The 18,013-nt window shown below is 41.5% G+C and overlaps 1 protein-coding gene across 4 annotated transcripts in view; it reads right to left on the reverse strand.

The window, feature by feature from the left end:
- SESTD1 (SEC14 and spectrin domain containing 1) overlaps nucleotides 1-18,013 on the reverse strand; it is a 216,507-nt gene that overhangs the window by 131,819 nt on the left and 66,675 nt on the right. The window contains exon 1 of one of the 4 annotated variants that reach the window (XM_057551167.1): nucleotides 3,114-3,410. The exons of 2 other annotated variants lie outside the window; for them this stretch is intronic. The gene's annotated coding sequence lies outside the window, so the exon portion shown is untranslated. Of the gene's footprint in view, nucleotides 1-2,756; nucleotides 2,883-3,113; nucleotides 3,411-18,013 lie in introns of those variants that run through there. One more of the 4 variants, XM_007190392.3, reaches the window with a different exon arrangement.

Consider the following 18,013-nt stretch of genomic DNA (forward strand, 5'->3'; position numbering starts at 1 on the left):
ACATAAAAATGCTCAACATCATTAGCCATTAGGGAAATGCAAATGAAAACCAAAAGATACCACCTCACACCCACTAGAATGGCTATCTTCGAAAAGACAACTTTGACATGTGTTGGAGAAAACGCAACCCTCATACTTTGATGGTGGGAATGTAAAATGATGCAGCAGCTATGGAAAATAGTTTGGCAGTTCCTCAAACAGTTACAGTTACCTTGTGACCCAGCAATTCCACGGCTAATTATATACCCAAGAAAATCGAAAACACATGTCCACACAAAAACTTGTAAATGAGTGGTCATAGCATTATTACTCATACTAGCCAAAAAAGTGGAAACAACTGAAATGTCCATCAACTGACGAATGGATAAACAAAATATGGCATATCTATACAGTGGAATATTATTCAGCCATAAGAAGGAAGTATCTTGATACATGCATAACATGCATGAAACTTGGAAACATTACGCTCAGTGAAGACACAAAAGGCCACATATTCTGTGATTCCATTTATATGAAATGTCCAGAATAGGCAAATCCGAAGAGACAGAAAGTAGACTGGTGGCTGCCAAGTGCGGATGAAGGGGAACGGGAGTGGCAGCTAATGGGTACAAGGGTTTCCCCTCAGGATGTTCAAAACGTTCCTTGAATTAGTGATGAGGTTTGCACTACCTTGTGAATACACTAAAACTACTAAATTGTACATGTTAAAAAAGTGAATTCTACAGTATATGAGTTACATTTTAATAAAAGAAAACTATTCTAGAAATTTAAGTTTCTGCTACTTTATTTAATTTTGACCATGTTGGGTCTTCGTTGCTGCGCGTGGGCTTTCTCTAGTTGCGGCTAGCGGGGGCCGCTCTTCATTGCGGTGCGCGGGCTTCTCACTGCAGTAGCTTCTCTTGTTGCCGACCATTGGCTCCAGGCGCTTGTGCTCCAGTAGTTGTGGCATGCAAGCTCAGTAGTTGTGGCTTGCAGGCTCTAGAGCGCAGGCTCAGTAGTTTTGGCGCACGGGCTTAGTTGCTCCTCGGCATGTGGGATCTTCCCACATGAGCTCTGTTCCCACAGAGCTCGAACCTGTGTTCCCTGCATTGGCAGGCGGATTCTTAACCACTGCGCCACCAGGGAAGTCCCTCTGCTACTTTTTAATAGTTAATATCCTACTTTTTTCAGGAGGTTGTTCCTGCTGCTTGTAACAGCTATGAGAGCTCTTTGAAGTTAGATGTTACACAGATGAATGGTATTTTTAGTAAAGTGAAACTACTAATTATGCCAGAGAAACTTTCTGCAGATCAGATTAATTTGGTATTATTTTATTTCTTCAAAAGTCCTTATTAATATCGTTTGTTTTTAGGGAGTAGAGAGAGGTTCAAGGAGTCTTTATACAGTACATTAAAAAAAAAAGGGCAAAATACAGTATTTTGTTTTTAAATTAGTGGACATTTAGTTTTCAGACATGCCTATCAATCAACTAAAACACAAGTAGATGGAACTTTGCAACCTCTACCTCTTTGCAGGTTCTGCATTCTGCTGTCAGATTCTAGGTCCATCACCAGATCCTTCCAATTATTATTCACAGGAGTTAAAATGCTTGGTAAACTCTTTTAAGTGCAATCAATTCATTCCCTAATGCTGGGGAATTTACAGAGTAGGCCCAATTTTTAAGGTTAAATTTAGTCTAGATTGTTTGAATAAATATACAACAAAATGATTTCCTCAAATTTGGAATACAAAAACAATCTATAGAGTTGTGTAATGCTTTCTAAGTACTTTGGGAATTTTTTCCTGAATTTGGTCATGGGGTAAAGACAGTCACTAACTTTTGTCCACACAAAGTATTATGTATAAAAGCTTCCTGGTTCTAGAACAAAGAAGTACTTTATTGCTCAAAGCAGAAGGCAGATATTTTCCTTCCATTTAGTATTGTTATACTAAAATAGCATACCAATGAAACCAGCTAGGTAACAGCATGACCCAAGGTATGTAAACAAAGATAAATTGTTCTTTATTTTGTATTCTTCCTTGGGGGGAAGAAAAAGTTTCTCACGTCTAAGCAAATAAGGTTCATCAAGCCACAGTAAAAACTACGGGTTACTATTTCCCAGTATGGGGGTATTTTGAGCGGTGATCTTAATTTGAGGGTCTGCCAACCTATGCTAGCATGCATGGTGCGTATACTTGGCACAGACAAAATGCGAAGAAAGAGGCGACCTGTCAAACAGCTGTATCGAGTTACTCCCTCAACAGCGCTTCCAACTTCTTGGGTGATGTCTGTGTAAGAGAGAAAGATGTCAAAGCACCAAGAAGAGAACCACGGCGGCAGTCGCAGCAGCAGCCAGGTCCAAACGGTGCATCCCAGGGTGAAATGCCACAGGAACCCTCAAGAGCCGGCCAGACTGCGGTTCCTTTCCAATATTAGTCTACCTCACATACAAAAATAAATACACAGCCAGATAACCCTGCCAACTCGCTCTCCCTTCCCGTTGAGACTCCTCCAAAGGCTGGAGGGATGTTAACAGCCAGCAGGCCCGGGAGAAGCCAAGCCCCACGCCCCGAGGGAGGCGTCCAGGAGCCTCGGTGCAGCCCGGGGGCCTCGGGCGGGCGTCCCCCACCCGCCGGCCAGGGCTGGTCAGCGGCCACACAAAGGAGCGAGCCGCGGGCGCTAGACACGGGGGTTCGCCCGGGAGCCGGGCGCCACATCTGGTCCCCGCACGCCGGGTGGACAAGACCCGCCGGAAAATAAGGATTAACGCCTGTACCTGTTGCACTATTCGGGTCCTTTTCACCCAGAAATGAACAAGGGCGGTCAGGAAAGGAGACGCGCGGGCCGCCCGGGCTTTGCGGGCCGCGACCGCACCCGGCAGGCGGCGCGGAGGCAGGAGCCGCCCGCGGGGCTCCCACCTCTGGTGCTTTGTCTGCGGTGGCGGCGGGGGCTGCGGCGGGGGCTGCGGCGGGGCGGGGGCGCCCCTCCCTCAGACGCGCGGCCCGCGCTGGGGAAGAAAGCCGGGCCCGCGGCCGCCGCCGCCTCCTCCGCCGCCTCCGCCCGCCCGCGCTCCCTGCCCGGCCGCTGGGCCTGCGCGCTCCTGCCGCCCGGGCCGCGCGGCGGCCACACTCACCTGGCTGGCGCTGGCGCTGGCGGCCCGCCGTTCCGGGGCGGTGGGGAGGACGCGGGGACGCGAGCAAGGCGCGAGCGGAGGCGGAGGGCGAGGCGGGAGGAAGGCGGACTGAGGGCGGAGCGGGCCCGGGCGGCGGTGGCGGCGGCAGCGGCTCCAGTCACTCGCGGCAAATCGCGTCCCGGCCCCTCCGTGCGTCAGGCAAGGGGCGGCGGCGCGGGAGGCCCGGCGACCTCCCGTCACCCTCGGCCCGACTCGCGTCCGCGCTGCCCCGCGCGCGCCCGGTTAGCGGCGGCGCAGCGACACCGCCCGCACTGGAGGGGGCGGGGCTGGGAGTCCCACGGAGGCTGGGGATTGGGGGCTGGGCGAGGAGGGGGCTTCCGACGCCACCAGGCGGACCCCGATCTCCTCACCACCCGCCGAGCTTCCAGCTCCCAAGCCCACAGGCAGCGTGGGGTTATGGAAGGAGAACTGGGCCTAGAGTCGGGAAGCCTGGACTTAAGGACACCCCCTCCCCTTGACGCCTTGCCTGTCATTTGTTTTCTCTGTCCTCATACTGAAATATGTATGTTCGAGTATATAGTCTCCAAGATTTTCAAAATTCTAACGTTGTCATCCTGGGTTTGTTGGGATTCCTTTACCCCCAAGTACCCACTGCCAGGACATGCCAGGAGATGGATCTCCCACACAGAGATGTGTGAGGTGTCTGAAGGATAAGGCAACTGCAGGGGAATGGGTTGTAGTGAGGAAGAGCTGGATTCAGGGCATTTGTTTTCCTTTGGGGATCTTTCCATTGGATAGTCCAAAATTTATCCACAAATGGCCCTCTGATAATGGCTACTTCCCCATCTTCACCAACACTAGTTATTTTTCTCCAAATGTAGTGACTTCAGAGTCCTTGTTCTTCCAATTTTCTTGCGCAAATCATTTTTATGTCATTTCCTGAATTCAGTTCAAAAGAGTCATCAGCTAATACACACAGGCTCAGGGCAGCATGTGTTCCCAATCTCAGGCCTTACTTATTACTCACTGTGCCACTCAGTTCAGTATCACCTAATTTCTTTAGGGAAAAAAATTTACCATTCCAACAACTAGGCAACTAAGTTTCTCTCTGCTAAAGTTCTCTGACGAAAATCCCAAGGATTAATATTTCCTCTTATTTCTATGACTGATAAGGTCTCCACTACATCAGCCTCTGCCACCATTTAGGTCAAGCCTTGCTAATTTCACTTCTGCTTGTGTTCCAAAGGATTGCTAGGAATGCCCCAAAAACACAGAGCCTCCCTCTTCAAAGGCTTTCCACCTGGATAATCAGTTTCAAGCAATTACCGTGATATCCAAGGACATTTATGATCTGATCCACAGATCTTCACCTCCAGCTTTAATTCCCACCACATCTCACACACAGGCTCTGTCTCTGGGCCTTTGTATATTTTCCTCCATCTGAAATTCATCCCTCATTTAACCGGGTGAACTTCCAGTCTCCTTCAAGATAATAAAGATAATGCATCTTTTCCTCCGTGGAATCTTCCCTGACATCCTGTCCTTTTTCCACCCTCACATCCTCACCCCACACACTTACGCTGAATTATTCATTCTTTTCTGCTTTCATGGAAACTTTGATCTATTCTCTATGATAAACCTTAGCACTTTCTTTTTTCCCATTGCTTTGCTTGGTGGTCTTTTCTTACTAGACTGTGAGTTCCTTAAAAGGATGGAGATTTTTGTCTAGTTCATTTCTGGCTCTCAGACATAGCACAGTACTCAGCACTATGAAGGTTTTCTTTAAATATTTGTTCAAGTACTGATGTCACTATTCATTCCAACAAATAGATGTTGAACATCTACTCAACAAGAGGGAAATACAGTGCAATCCACAGTCCCTGCCTTTCTTACTTAACCTTCCACAGTATTGTGTTCTTCCTTCCTTTACCATGTGGCATTCTCTGTTTATCATTTTAAACCCTCTCCTATTACCACTCGCATTCTTGGCTTGTTTTAATAAAGCAAGTTCATGCCAAAGAATCTATTATAGTAATTCACCAAATATCCCTGCCCTTCCTCTTTCCATACCCTCTTGTTCCACAACAGTGTGGACCCAGTTATTAGATAAGGGGCAACTGCTGCAACAGAAAACACATTAGACTATGAATGCAGAGAACAAAGTTTGGGTGCTGTATTTTCCAATAACTACTAAATGAACACAGCTCAATCACTTAAATTCACTAAGCCTCCCCTCTGGAGTTCCTTTGGCTCTATGATTAGGCTTCATTTCTAGTACTTTGTTAATAAGGTAAACATATCCTTCTTTATGTATGTAGAAATTGAAGGGACAACCAGATCCTTGCAAAGTAGCTGTCCAGCATACGCTTGAACTCTTGAGCGATAGGGAACCACTCACTACCTCACAGTAGTATTCATCTTTGAACAGCCCTGCTAGTCCCTACTTTGAACTGAAACGTGTCTTTTTGTAGATTTGGTAGGTAACGATGGTATTAGTAGAAAACACCACTGGAATTGAACTCCGAAGTGGTGTGGTCAGATCGTAGCTCTGTAACTTCTAGCTGTATGACTTTGGACAAGCACAAAACAGCTCCAAGTTATGAGTTTGCTCAACTCTAAAAGGGGGAAGTAACACCTTAAATCATTATCATTAGTATGAATACAATTGTATTAAAGTACCCAGTGAATCTGAATCTGGTACTCAGATGTATTGAATACAGAACAGCCCAATTCCCCTTCCATACACAGCCTTTAAACATCTGAAGTCAGCAACCAGAGCATGTGCCTTCTCACACCAGCCTCCATACACAAGCCCCATTCATCTCCTCCATACACTTTCATCTAAACATACCCTAGTGCCTCTTACAATGTGGCATCTAGAACTGAGTCCAGTATTCCAGGTATACAGAGAAGAAGAGAGAAATAGTTTTCTACATTCTTATGATGTTTCAAAATTCAGCTTGATATCACATTAATATTTTTCTACCACCCCACACTGTTCATAAAACAAACAAAAACCCTCGAATCTTTCTTAGGACTTTAACACATACACACCTATAAAACCATATCTCCTCCAACCTGTATTTGTGCAATTTGTTTTTGGAGACTGAGTGTGGATCTTTGCATGTATTCGTCTTAAATACCACTTTGGAAGTTATGTACCAGAATCCCCTGCCAAATAGAAATCAATGTGAAATAACAATAACATTTGAAAGACATTCAGGACTCGGGGGTGGGGAGAATCACAAAAGCACTTTAAGCAACTCGTTCTTAAATTCCTAAATTCTCCCCTACAATTTCCCTTAGGCTTTTTATTAAATGCCATATTTAAATGTCATCTGAAGTTATATAACGTCTCACATTCATTTCATTTTATTTTTATAATAAGTTAATATTTTATGTGCATATGTTTCCCAAACATCGTTCTCTGGAACTTCTGAAGAACTCACTGAGATAAGGCAGACCTGCACTGTTAATGCAGTCTTACTGAAGCTCAGCAGGGTCAGGGAACTTGCTGAACACTCACTCTGCACCAAAATAGGCTTCTTCGGGAAAATGCCCCACCCACACGCCCTGCTGAAGGGGTGGCCCCAGGCAGTTCTCTTTTGTGCCTCTGTGGACTGCTCCTGGGAGGGCATCTGACCTGTTAAACAGCCAATTCACACCCATTCAAAAATGACCTGGGAAAAAAACTCAATCCAAAAAAGCTGGTCCAGGGACTTCCCCGGTGGTCCAGTGGTCGAGACTCCGTGCTTCCAATGCAGGGGGCGAGGGTTCGATCCCTGGTCTGGGAACTAAGATCCCACATGCCACGTGGTGGGCCCCCACCCCCCAAAAAAAAGAAGAAGAAAAAAGGGTTGGTCCAATCAGACAATCAACTGGGGAAGCTGGACCCAAAGGGAGGCACAGATGGTGGCCATGGGTGAGAAGGGCTCTGACACATCACCAGTGAGCAGAAGATAATGTCAGCCAATGACTAAGCAGAACACATCCATTCACTCATCTGCTCAACAAATATTTATTAAGAATTTCCTGTTTTAGGTTCTGGGAATGCAGTATGGACAAAATACACAAAAATTCTGCACGGACCTTGCATTCTGGTAAATGGGACAGGCAATAAACAATAAATAAGTAAATCAAATATTGTATTAGAAGGTGGTAAGTGTTGGATAAACATTATGCAGGGCTGGGAACTAGGAAGTGCCAGGGGCTGGGGTACAACTTTCAATCACAGGAATAGGGAAAGCCTCACTGAGAAGCTGACATTTGAGCTAAGGCTTGAAGGAGGTGAGGCACTGAGCCTATAGTAAAGAATCTTGAGGGAATCAACTGGTAGTGTGCTCAGGAAGCAGACACCAAGAGAAGAGGCAACCCAGGCAACCCAGAGAGCAGGGCATTCAAAATCTAGCTGGAATCTTTTTAAAAACAAAGCGTTCCCAGCACTTCCCCAGGTGTACTAGACCTGAGCCTTTGCAGATGGGACCTCAAAATCTGTATGTTTAAAACACTCCTCAGGTGATTGGGATGCTCCAGCAGGATGAGAAGTCCTACTGATACGCTGGGTTCTGAATAGCCTTCAAATTCTGTGCTCCAAAAAGCCCAATTCAATTGGCATTCCTCTCCTCCTAGGAAGCTTTGTTGTTCAACTTTCCTGTTATTCCTAGGAAGGAAGCCGGATATCATGGCTGAGATTTCAGTTTTTCTGAGTTACATATATATTCTTTACAAACCAAACAAGCAAGAACAAACCCCAACACCCTCTTCCCTGAGGTCACATGTTTGGGTTTCTATATTTTGCAACCAAAATTGCCTAACAAACCACAGTCACAAAGCTGTGAGGTGGTGCCAAACCTGCAGCACTGAGCTAGTATTCATTCTGCAACTCTTGCCTTTGGGAGTATTTAGCACTTCAAAATCAATATTTGAAAAATTGTCAAGGTACTGTATTTTTAAATCTAAAGATATATAGCATTTATTTTAATAATGTACACTTAATACGTTAGTGAATTTTTAAGAAAAATCTTTAATAATTTTATTTAAAAATTACTTTGAGTACTTATTTTATTAATTTTTGACATTTTAATTCCAAGCTCAAAACTTCTTTCACTGAGGAAGTTAAAAAGATCTGGTATTTTTAAAAAATGTACTTTTATGGTTCTGAAATTGTATAAATAACTCTTTTAAGGGCAGGGTTTTGTTTTGTTTGCTTTGTTTTGTTTTGTTTTGCCACCTATTAGTTCATCATCTAGGCCAATGTATTTGGAGTCCTTTAGACAACAGAACTTTTTCCAAGGCCAACATAGTTTGCATTCATTTGTATCAGGTGGGGTTTTTTTTCCCCTAATGACACTTTCACACAATGTTTTTAGTAAACAGGCCAAAGGAAAGAGTAAAAAGCAGTGTTTGATTTTTTTATAAAATCAGCAAAATCTTTTTCTAACAGAACTGACTGCTTTTTCTACTAGTGGAATCTTAGGGTTTTAAAGCTGGAAGACACCCACCTATTCCAACATCCTCATTTTCCTGTGACCTGGAAAAATTAAGCAATATACCCAACACTAGACTTAGTTAACAAAACATCTAGTGTCCAGGTCTCCTGACTACTAGTTGCTATAAGCTCAAAGTTTATGAATACTCGCAGTATCATCTGTATGTGTGTAAATAGATGTGGTGCATAATTTAGGCATAATACAAGTTTTTCTCTTGAATATCAATAGTGCTTTAAAAGTATTCTGAATGATAGAAAATGAAATAAAATTTCAGACTAAGGAAAAGTCCCTAATTTCAGCAACCAACTTACTGTCACTCTTAATTAATATAAGCTTTGTAATAGAGATTAACAAAGGAGGTCAAGTTAAAGGCAAATTGTTCAGGCAAATTGTTTTACATGCTTCTGGCAATATACAATACATTACATAATAGAGTACAGTAAACTGGCTATGCCAGTTTTTATAGTTCTGTCCAATAAATTTTCTTCCAATAAGTACCACTAAATGTCAATACAATATGTGCTCCAATAAGTGTTCCTGAGTCAGAACTCTTTGGTTACAAGTACCAAAGCCAATCTGAACTGGATTGGGATGGAGGCGTGATGGATTTTCTGGAACAACACTGAGGTAGCTCCAGAGCACTGATGGAAGAACGGCATTTCTGAGGACCTCAGGGACCAGAACCAGAGACCAAAGCAAAGTCCGCATCTTTCTCAGCCCCTTCTCCCAAACCTGTTTCTTTTTGACTTGTCTTCAGTCTGTACAAGAGCAAACTAGTCTGTTTTAGGCTCCAAGGAGAAGAGCCCCAGGTTGCACTGGGTGTGCGTCCTCCATCGGATGCATAGTTCATGTAGAAAAATATCAGGGGTGGCTAATACTTTGGGTCATATGAATGTTCAAGCACTGTGAACAGTAGAACAAGCTCCTGGGGGGTGGAGGACTGGGTGTCATCACAGGCAGCTCCCATCATGGGAGGAAGTCTCCTCCAAATACATGGGTGTTTGTTCTTTTTTTTAAAATCCTGTGTTCTCCTCCAAAGGACACAGGGGCATTACCAGCAAAAGGGGAGAGAGGAGAACCAGGCTGACAGAAACAGTAGATAGTCACTGCGGGATGTGTACATCTCTAAACCTTGCACTGGAAAGACAATTTTTGTGAAATATTTTATTACCTGCCCAAATATTAAAATTATAATGTTAATTTCTTCCAGTCTCATCATTGGATATTAAGAATGTACATTCAAGTACCCTATTTTCTGTTTTGTTGATGTGCCTTTAAAACCCTAGCCTATGGGCTTCCCTGGTGGCGCAGTGGTTGAGAATCTGCCTGCTAATGCAGGGGACACGGGTTCGAGCCCTGGTCTGGGAACATCCCACATGCCGCGGAGCAACTAGGCCCGTGAGCCACAACTACTGAGCCTGCGCGTCTGGAGCCTGTGCTCCGCAACAAGAGAGGCCACGACAGTGAGAGGCCCGCGCACCGCGATGAAGAGTGGCCCCCACTTGCCACAACTAGAGAAAGCCCTCGCACAGAAACGAAGACCCAACACAGCCATAAATAAGTAAATAAACCCAAAAGTTTTGAAAAAAAAAAAAAACCCTAGCCTAGAAAAACTCTTCGATTTATTCATGATTAGGATAGAAAAATACAATTTTGCTTAATCAGAATATTTTTACTTATTATGTGCATTATAGGCCTAAAAAAATTTAGATCTAAAAATAGTTTATTCAAAGCTGAAGAGGTACAAAGCACTTGATTGTCAAGTTTAATCTGCATAGTGAAAGAATCAGGTCTCATTTAAAAGGTATTATTAGTTAAGTTATGGAGAAAGTTCTTTAGTTTCTGTTACATGATATTTCAATATGGGGCTAGGTCCCAGTTATTAGTAAGACAGAAAAGAATGTTAAAAACAAGCTTGGTCCAAGTCATAAGGTTTACTTTTGTTTTTCCAATGTGTTCCAGTCATCGGCCTGATTACAAAAGTCAACATTTACCTCAGTGATCAAGCAATGTGTTTTGCTCTAGACTCTCAAAATCTGAGGCCAGAGACTAAAGTGTTCCATCCTAGCTTCAGTTCTTCCATGCTCAGAAATGGCTCTCTTGTCTGGGTGTTTGGTTTTTTGCTTTTAGTTCATTTTTTTAAAAATCCTGTGTTCTTGAACAAAATAGGGACAAACCACATTTGAAAATAACCTCCAACCATTGTCCAGGCTCCTTTCACTCTGTCACTCTCTCCAGCTGCTCTGGAGAGGTGGTAAAACTTGGCTGTGACTTTAGCAGCTGAATGGCAGCTTGGGAGAAGGCCCACTGCATAAAGTTGGAGTAGGCACTAGCGACACAAAAAGCAAAGGACCGATTTGCTTATGGGATAAAGTGGAAAATGGAAAGAACTGCCTTTTGTATCAGTCCAACTTTTCCTCTCCTTCTGAATAAAACATTATTATGTAACAAAGGGCCTTTAAACAATTTTTTTAAATTGGCAATTTGACAAACACAGATTGTGTCATCCTGGGTTAGAGCCACTTCTTAGGGTGTGGAGTTACTCGATTCTGGCACTGTGGATCAGCGCTCAAAACATGTTATACAAGCTAGGTTCATGCCTCATGAATATTATCTTAGATTCAGGGGACGAAAGGAATAAAAAGCGTGTTTCCCTTTGGGGACTTGAAGAAAGGGAGCCACAGGGTCCTAGTTGACCATTTTATTCTGAAACCTAACTTTTTGCACAAAAAAGTAGGCAAATAAGCCAATAAATGTATCTTCTCATCGTTCCTAAGATGAAAACACTTATAGTTTAGACTTTTTCATTGTAAAGTATGGCAGCAAATTCGGGACAAGAGCTGCTGCTGGCGCTCAGCTTACCCTCCTGAGAAACGATCCTGCATGTCCTGTCTGCACAGAAATTATGCTTAGATGCTTCCATGGTCATTTTAATGTCATACAAGCAACTTTTAAGCATTTTAGTTGGAAAAAAAGTGGAAGTGAACAGAAACATGGGAAAAGACATTCAATGATTTATTTTTTCATGCAACCGAAAATGTAGTGCCAGCCTTGCTCTCTTGCCAGAGAGCTGGAGACAAGGTTGAGGACATTATGAGTTTGCTCTCAGTCTCACTGGGAGGCAGGAACCCAAACAAACACTCAGTGCAATGTGACACATACTAATCATTAAATTCTACACAAAAATGCTGTGGAGACCCAGAGAAGAGTCACTGCCAAGGTGTCTAGTGAAGGCTTCATGGAGGCTTTGATGCTTGAACTGTGTCTAGAAGAAAGAGTGGGCAGTGTCTAGGCTGGAAAAAGGGAGAAAAAGCAGAAGAAACAATATACACAGTGGCTAAGAGGCACTAAAGAACATGCTACCTGAAGGAGAATTTTGAATATTCTTACTGTGGCTACACGAGCAGAGAGAGGGTCATTTCAGGGAAGATCAAAATGAGAAGTACCTGTGGGCCAGGGGTAGAAAATTCAACGGACTGCAGGGGCCAGGCAGGTAACGAAAATGATCGAAGCTGAGCAGGTCTAGGTGCAAATGCATTCACTGTGAGTGAACGGCTCACCGGAGAACGAAAAACCTCTAAAAATATTGCGCCAAATTATACTTACCTCCCCAAATGTGAGAGATTGCATCTTTCCCCATACCCTTGCCAAGAATGGGTATTTACAGCAATATTTATCGAGTGCCTTCTATTGTGAGGGATGGTATTTAGGAACTGAGGATACAGCAGTGAATAAAATAAAATTCTTATCCTCACGGCACTTATACTCTAGTGAGAGGCAGACAGACACAATAAAGAAGTAAAATGTGTAGCTGTTAGATAAATGCTGTGGAGAAAAGTAAAGGAAGGACGACAGAGAGAGAATGGGAGATAGGTTGGATTTTAGATAGAGTAACCAGGAAGGCGTCACAAAGAAGGTAGCCATTGAACAAAGACTACAGAAGGTATAAGAGGAAACTCTGCAGAAGTCTGTGGCAAAAGCATTTCAAGCAGAGGAAACAACAAATCAAAGCCCCTGAGGGGAAGCCCTATCTGCCAGGGCAGGGAGGTGGAAGGGAATAGAGTGAGAGGGAAAGAGATTGTGTTGGGTCTTTTAGAGAATTGATTGAGGCTTTTCCTCTGAGCCACTTGAAAAAGCTTTGAATGGTTTTGAGCAGAGGGATGATAGCCAGGCCTTTTACTTTTAAAGACTCATTCTGGCTGCTGAGTGTAGAACTGAACGCCTTGCGGGGAAGGGTATAAGCCCAGAGACCAGCTGAGAGGTGAGAGCTGCTACTCCAGGCAGATGTGATCGTGGCCTGTCCCAGTGCGGGGGAAGCAGGTGGTAGGCAGTGGCTAGATTCTGATTGTAAGTTAAAAATAGGGCCCCAGGATTCCATGACTGATTAGATGTGGGGGGTCAGGAAAAAAAAGAATCCAGGTATAACTCATGGGTTTGGGGCCTGAGCAATTAGAACAATAATATTCTATATACTAGGGGGAAATCGTGGGGAAGAGCAGTTTGGCTTGAGGGGGATGGAAAGGGAGGAGGGCTTAATAATTTGGTTTTGGAAATGTTAACTTTGAGATATGTATCAGATAATAAGCATAAATTTAGAATAAAGCAGCTGGAAATATGAGTCTGGAGTTAAAGGGAGAGTTCTGGGCTAGGAATATACATTTGGAACTTTTTGGTATATCAGCATAAAGATAATGTCACAGCTATGAGATTTGGTGAGATTAACAAGAGAGCAAGTATAGAGAAGAGGTCTAAAGACTCAACTGTCAGTTCTGGAGATCTAATATTTACAGACTGGGAAGATGAGGAGGAATCTACAAAAGAGACTTAAAGGGAAAAACCAATGAGGTTGGAAAAAAACCAGGAGCATGTATTGTCAGAAATCAAGTAAGGAAATATTTCAAAAAGAGGGGAATAATCAACTCGGTCTAATACTACTAACAGGGTGGGTGTATTAGTCAGGGTTCCCAGAGAAACAGAACCAATAGGTAGGATGTTTGTATGTGTTTTAAGGAATTGGATTATACAATTACAGAGGCTGGCAAGTCCGAAATTTACAGAGTGAGCTGGTAGCCTGGAGACCCAAGCAGGATTGATTGTGCAGTTCAAGTCCCAGGGCCTTCTGCTGTGGAATTCCTCGTTGGGGGAAACGTTAGTCTTTTGTTCTATTCAGGACTTCAGCTGAATGGATGAGGCCCACCCATATTACGGAGAGCAATCTGCTTTACTCAAAGTCCACCGATTTAAATGTAAATCTCCTCCCAAAACACTTTCACCAAAACATCCAGAAAAATGTTTGACCAAATATCTGGGTACTATGACCCAGCCAAGTTGACCCCTAAAATTAACTGTCACGGCAACAAAGATGAGGCTGAGGAAAGGCAGTTGTATTTAGCAACATACAGGCTATTGGCAACCTTAGGAAGAACAGGTTTGACAGAATGATGGGAGAAAGCTTGATCGGAAGGGGTTTACAAGAAAACAGGAGGAGGAATGTCATGCGCTTCTGGGTTCACAGGACATGGGGGAAAGAAAACACAGCAGTGTTAAACCACCAGGGCAAACCGACCTGATGCTGGTTGCCAGCACCCAGAGAAGCAGCCTAGGCACAAGAGAGGGAACTAAGGGAGATCAGCTCTCTCCTGAAGCTGGAGACCTGAAAAGGGGTACAGTGGTCCCAGGTCACTAGTGTGGCATGAGGCTCCACACAGAAGAGGATTTTGGGAGAAACACATCTTTAGTTTAAGTCTTTGAGTATCCCACAGATTAATACTGTATCAACTAAATGAGAGTTCATAATCAATAGGCAAAATACTCAAATATTCAAGTTACCAAACAAAAAATATTTTAAAAAACTATGAAATGTTGAAAAAATTTAAAAATTATATAAAAGATGAGTAATCAGTTAAGAGGCTCGCCTATAAAACCAGGCAAATTTGAAAAGAAACCAAACAAAGCTTTTAAAAATAAAAAATAGAACGTTACTCAATACTCTGAATGACCTACATAGGAGAAGAATCTAAAAAAGAGTGGATACATATATATGTATAACTGATTCACTTTTCTGTACAGCAGAAACTAACACAACATTGTAAATCAACTCTACTCCAATAAAAATTTAAAAAATAAAAAATAGAACTGTTAAAATAAAAATCTCGATTAGTTAAAATACATATTAGGCACAATAGAATAAAACTATTGGTAAATTAAAGGCAGATCTGAAGAAATTATACAGAAGATAAGCAGATGGAAAAAATGAAAGGTTAACATGGGAATTCCCTGGAGGTCCAGTGGTTAGGACTCTGTGCTTTCACTGCCTGGGTTTGATCCCTGGTCAGTGAACTAAGATCCCACAAGCCCTTCAGTGTGGCCAAAAAATAATAAGGTTAACAGATATGGAAATAATCATATGAGATTACTAGGAAAAGAGAAAGAGAAAGCCTGCTTGTTTCACATGCCTAGCGCCAAGTAGGCAAGCAGAAGATAAATAAAACCCACAGGATTCACATACACTGACCCTGAGCCTGACTGGTACCATGAAATTTTACATTGATCTGATTAGCATTTCCTCCTTTGGGGGCGGCTGGGAAAGGGGTTGGGAAAATGGCAGAACCGACAGAAGCTCCTTATCCAAGTTACCAATAATAAACGTGATGCATAAACAGTGGAACCACTTAACAATATTCATATTTTAAGATCAGACTTATCTTGCCATGTGACATTAGAATTTTCTTTTGGGTGTGGTTTCTTCTTTGCCTACAAACATACTTAAATTTCGATTTATTTATAAAAACCAAAATTCAAAGAATTCTTTTAAGCTGTTATCTTTTCTTTCCCCTTCCATTTAGTAATCAATTGCTTGGGGGAAAAAAATCATCTAGACTTGAAATGATTATTTGTTCACTATTCATTCACTACTTGCTGCCTCCCAGTTAATCAACTGAAACAGTTCTTTCAAAGTTAACAATGACGACTTATCATATTCAATGAATTTTCTTTCTCTTTCCCTCTTTGTAGTACTTGATACTGTTAACCACTCATTCCTTCTTTTTTTAATCTACATTTACTAAGTTTTGCTAGTCTCTAAATTAGGCTCTGGAAATAAAAATATAAGAGAGTTCTCTGACATCAAGTGGTTTACAGTTTACTTATCAAAGAAGACATATGCACTACAAAATGAAATAAGGCACTAAAAGAAAAAGTGGAACCACAATGAGGGGGTGATCACTTCTACCTGGGGTGGTAGAGGGTGTGGTCCAGGATTTTACTTTCCTCTTCAGTTGGGTTTTTGAAAGATAATGTGTGTTGATCATGTGAATAGGTGCAGACTCAGGCATCACTAGAGGCAGAGGAAACGTGAGCAAAGGTACAGAGGCATAAAGCATCCAGAGTGTTGAGAGTACTGTAAACAGCTCAGTAAGTGTGGGACAGAAGACCCAAGATGAGCATTAAGGGCAGAATGAAAGGCAATGCAAAATCACAGTCTTTTTACTCATTCAAAGGACTTTGGACTGTATCTTATCAGTACTCTACAAAGTACTGAAAGGATACTTCTTCTTTTTTCTTCTCTTTACTATGTTTATAATTTAGAAATAACAACCTTGAAGGAAGAAAGAGGCTTAATTGGAATGCTCTAAATCTGGAGGAAGGAGACATTGACAACATTGACACACTGATGAACATGAAGATTGACTTCTGTTTTGCCATCAGATATAAATGTTGTGATACATTAGCATTTTATCACTCTGATTACTTCCTTGGTAGAAATTCCTGGAAGTAGAAATCACAGTATCAAATTTATTATCAGTTATAAAATCTCTTGATACATATTGACAAACTGCTTTCCAAATATACTGTCTCAATTTATGTTCCCATTAGCACTGAGAATTGTGTTAATTTTTTAAAAAATTTTCTAAGTGTATAGGCAGAGATTTCTTCTTCATTTAATTTGCACTTCCTGAATTACAAGTTAATACATTTACTGGAAATTTGTATTTTCTTGTTTTGGGAATTGTCCCTTCATGTTCTTTGATCATTTTTCTATTAGAATGTTGTTCTTTCTGGATTTATGTTAAGTATATTGATCTTTTCTAATGTCACGTTTTTTTGCAAATATGGATATGCAAAGTTTTACAACTATTTTATAGCTAAATATATTGATCTTTTCCTTTGGAAAACTTGATTTCCTTCTCAAACACTTTTCTTTCAATGTCTGTGACTATTTTATCCTGTTTCCTATTTCTTAGTCCATTTTGCTATAGTGTCTAGCTGATGCTTCTTGAGGGAAGGAGGCTTCAAATAGAGATATCTGTCATGGTCTTTGACCTTTTTATGTCAATGTCCTTACACTCAGAGATCTAACCTATTTCAAATGTTTCACTGGTTTTAAATATTGACCCTCTTAATCTAAAAATATTTTTTTCTGAGTAATATATGTACACAGTATCAAATTCAAAAGTATGAAATAATATACAGTGAAAAATAAGTCTCTTTTTCTCCCTGACCCCCACCCATCCAATTTCTCTCCTAGGAGGCAATCACGATTATAGTCTCTTCAGAGCCTTCTAAGAATAGTCTATGCATTTACAAATATATGAGTTTGTGTATGTACGTGTGTATGTATATTTATAATATATATAATTATGTGTATATATATAATTTTCCCCATATACATATTAGCATGCCATGTACCCTGTTCTACACATTACTTTTTGCACTTAACAATAGATTTTGGAGATCTTTTACGAACAGTACACGAGACAGCATTGTATTTCATTATTTAAATATAATTTTTATAAACCAGTCTTCTAATGCTAAACATTTAGTCTGCTTCAAGTCTACTACAATCTATTAGAAACATCATTTTGTACTTATAGGATAAGTGCTTAGGACTAGAATTGCTAGGAATATGTGCATTTGTTGTTTTGACTGATTAGTGTGAAACTGCCTTTTATTGAGGTTATACCAATTTACAGCCCCTCCAGCAATGCTTGGTAACTGTGTTATAAAAATTTGGGGGTTTTGCCAGTCTGATAAGTGAAATATAGCATCTAATGTAGTGTATAATTGGGTGAGGATTGGTGTCTTTTTTATACATTTAAGAGCAATCTGTATTTCCTTTTTAGTAAACTGTTTTTTCATAACCTTTACCCCACATACTCCTGTTTTGTATTGAACAGTTGGTCTTTTTTCTTATAAATTTATAGGAATTGGCTTCTGATATATGTTGTATACATTATTTCTCAAATTTTAGTTTATGTAAGATAGTTTTGTTTCCTATAAAATTTCTGATTATGTAAACAAATTCACCAATTATTTCTTTATGGCTTCTGCGTTTTGTGTTATACTTGTAAAGCCCTTCTCGTGCTGGTATTACTTAAAACAAAATTTTCCTGGCTATTCTTGCTTATGTAT

This window comes from Balaenoptera acutorostrata, chromosome 8 (genome assembly GCF_949987535.1).
Source record: "Balaenoptera acutorostrata chromosome 8, mBalAcu1.1, whole genome shotgun sequence".
In the NCBI taxonomy this organism is placed as follows: Eukaryota; Metazoa; Chordata; class Mammalia; order Artiodactyla; family Balaenopteridae; genus Balaenoptera; species Balaenoptera acutorostrata.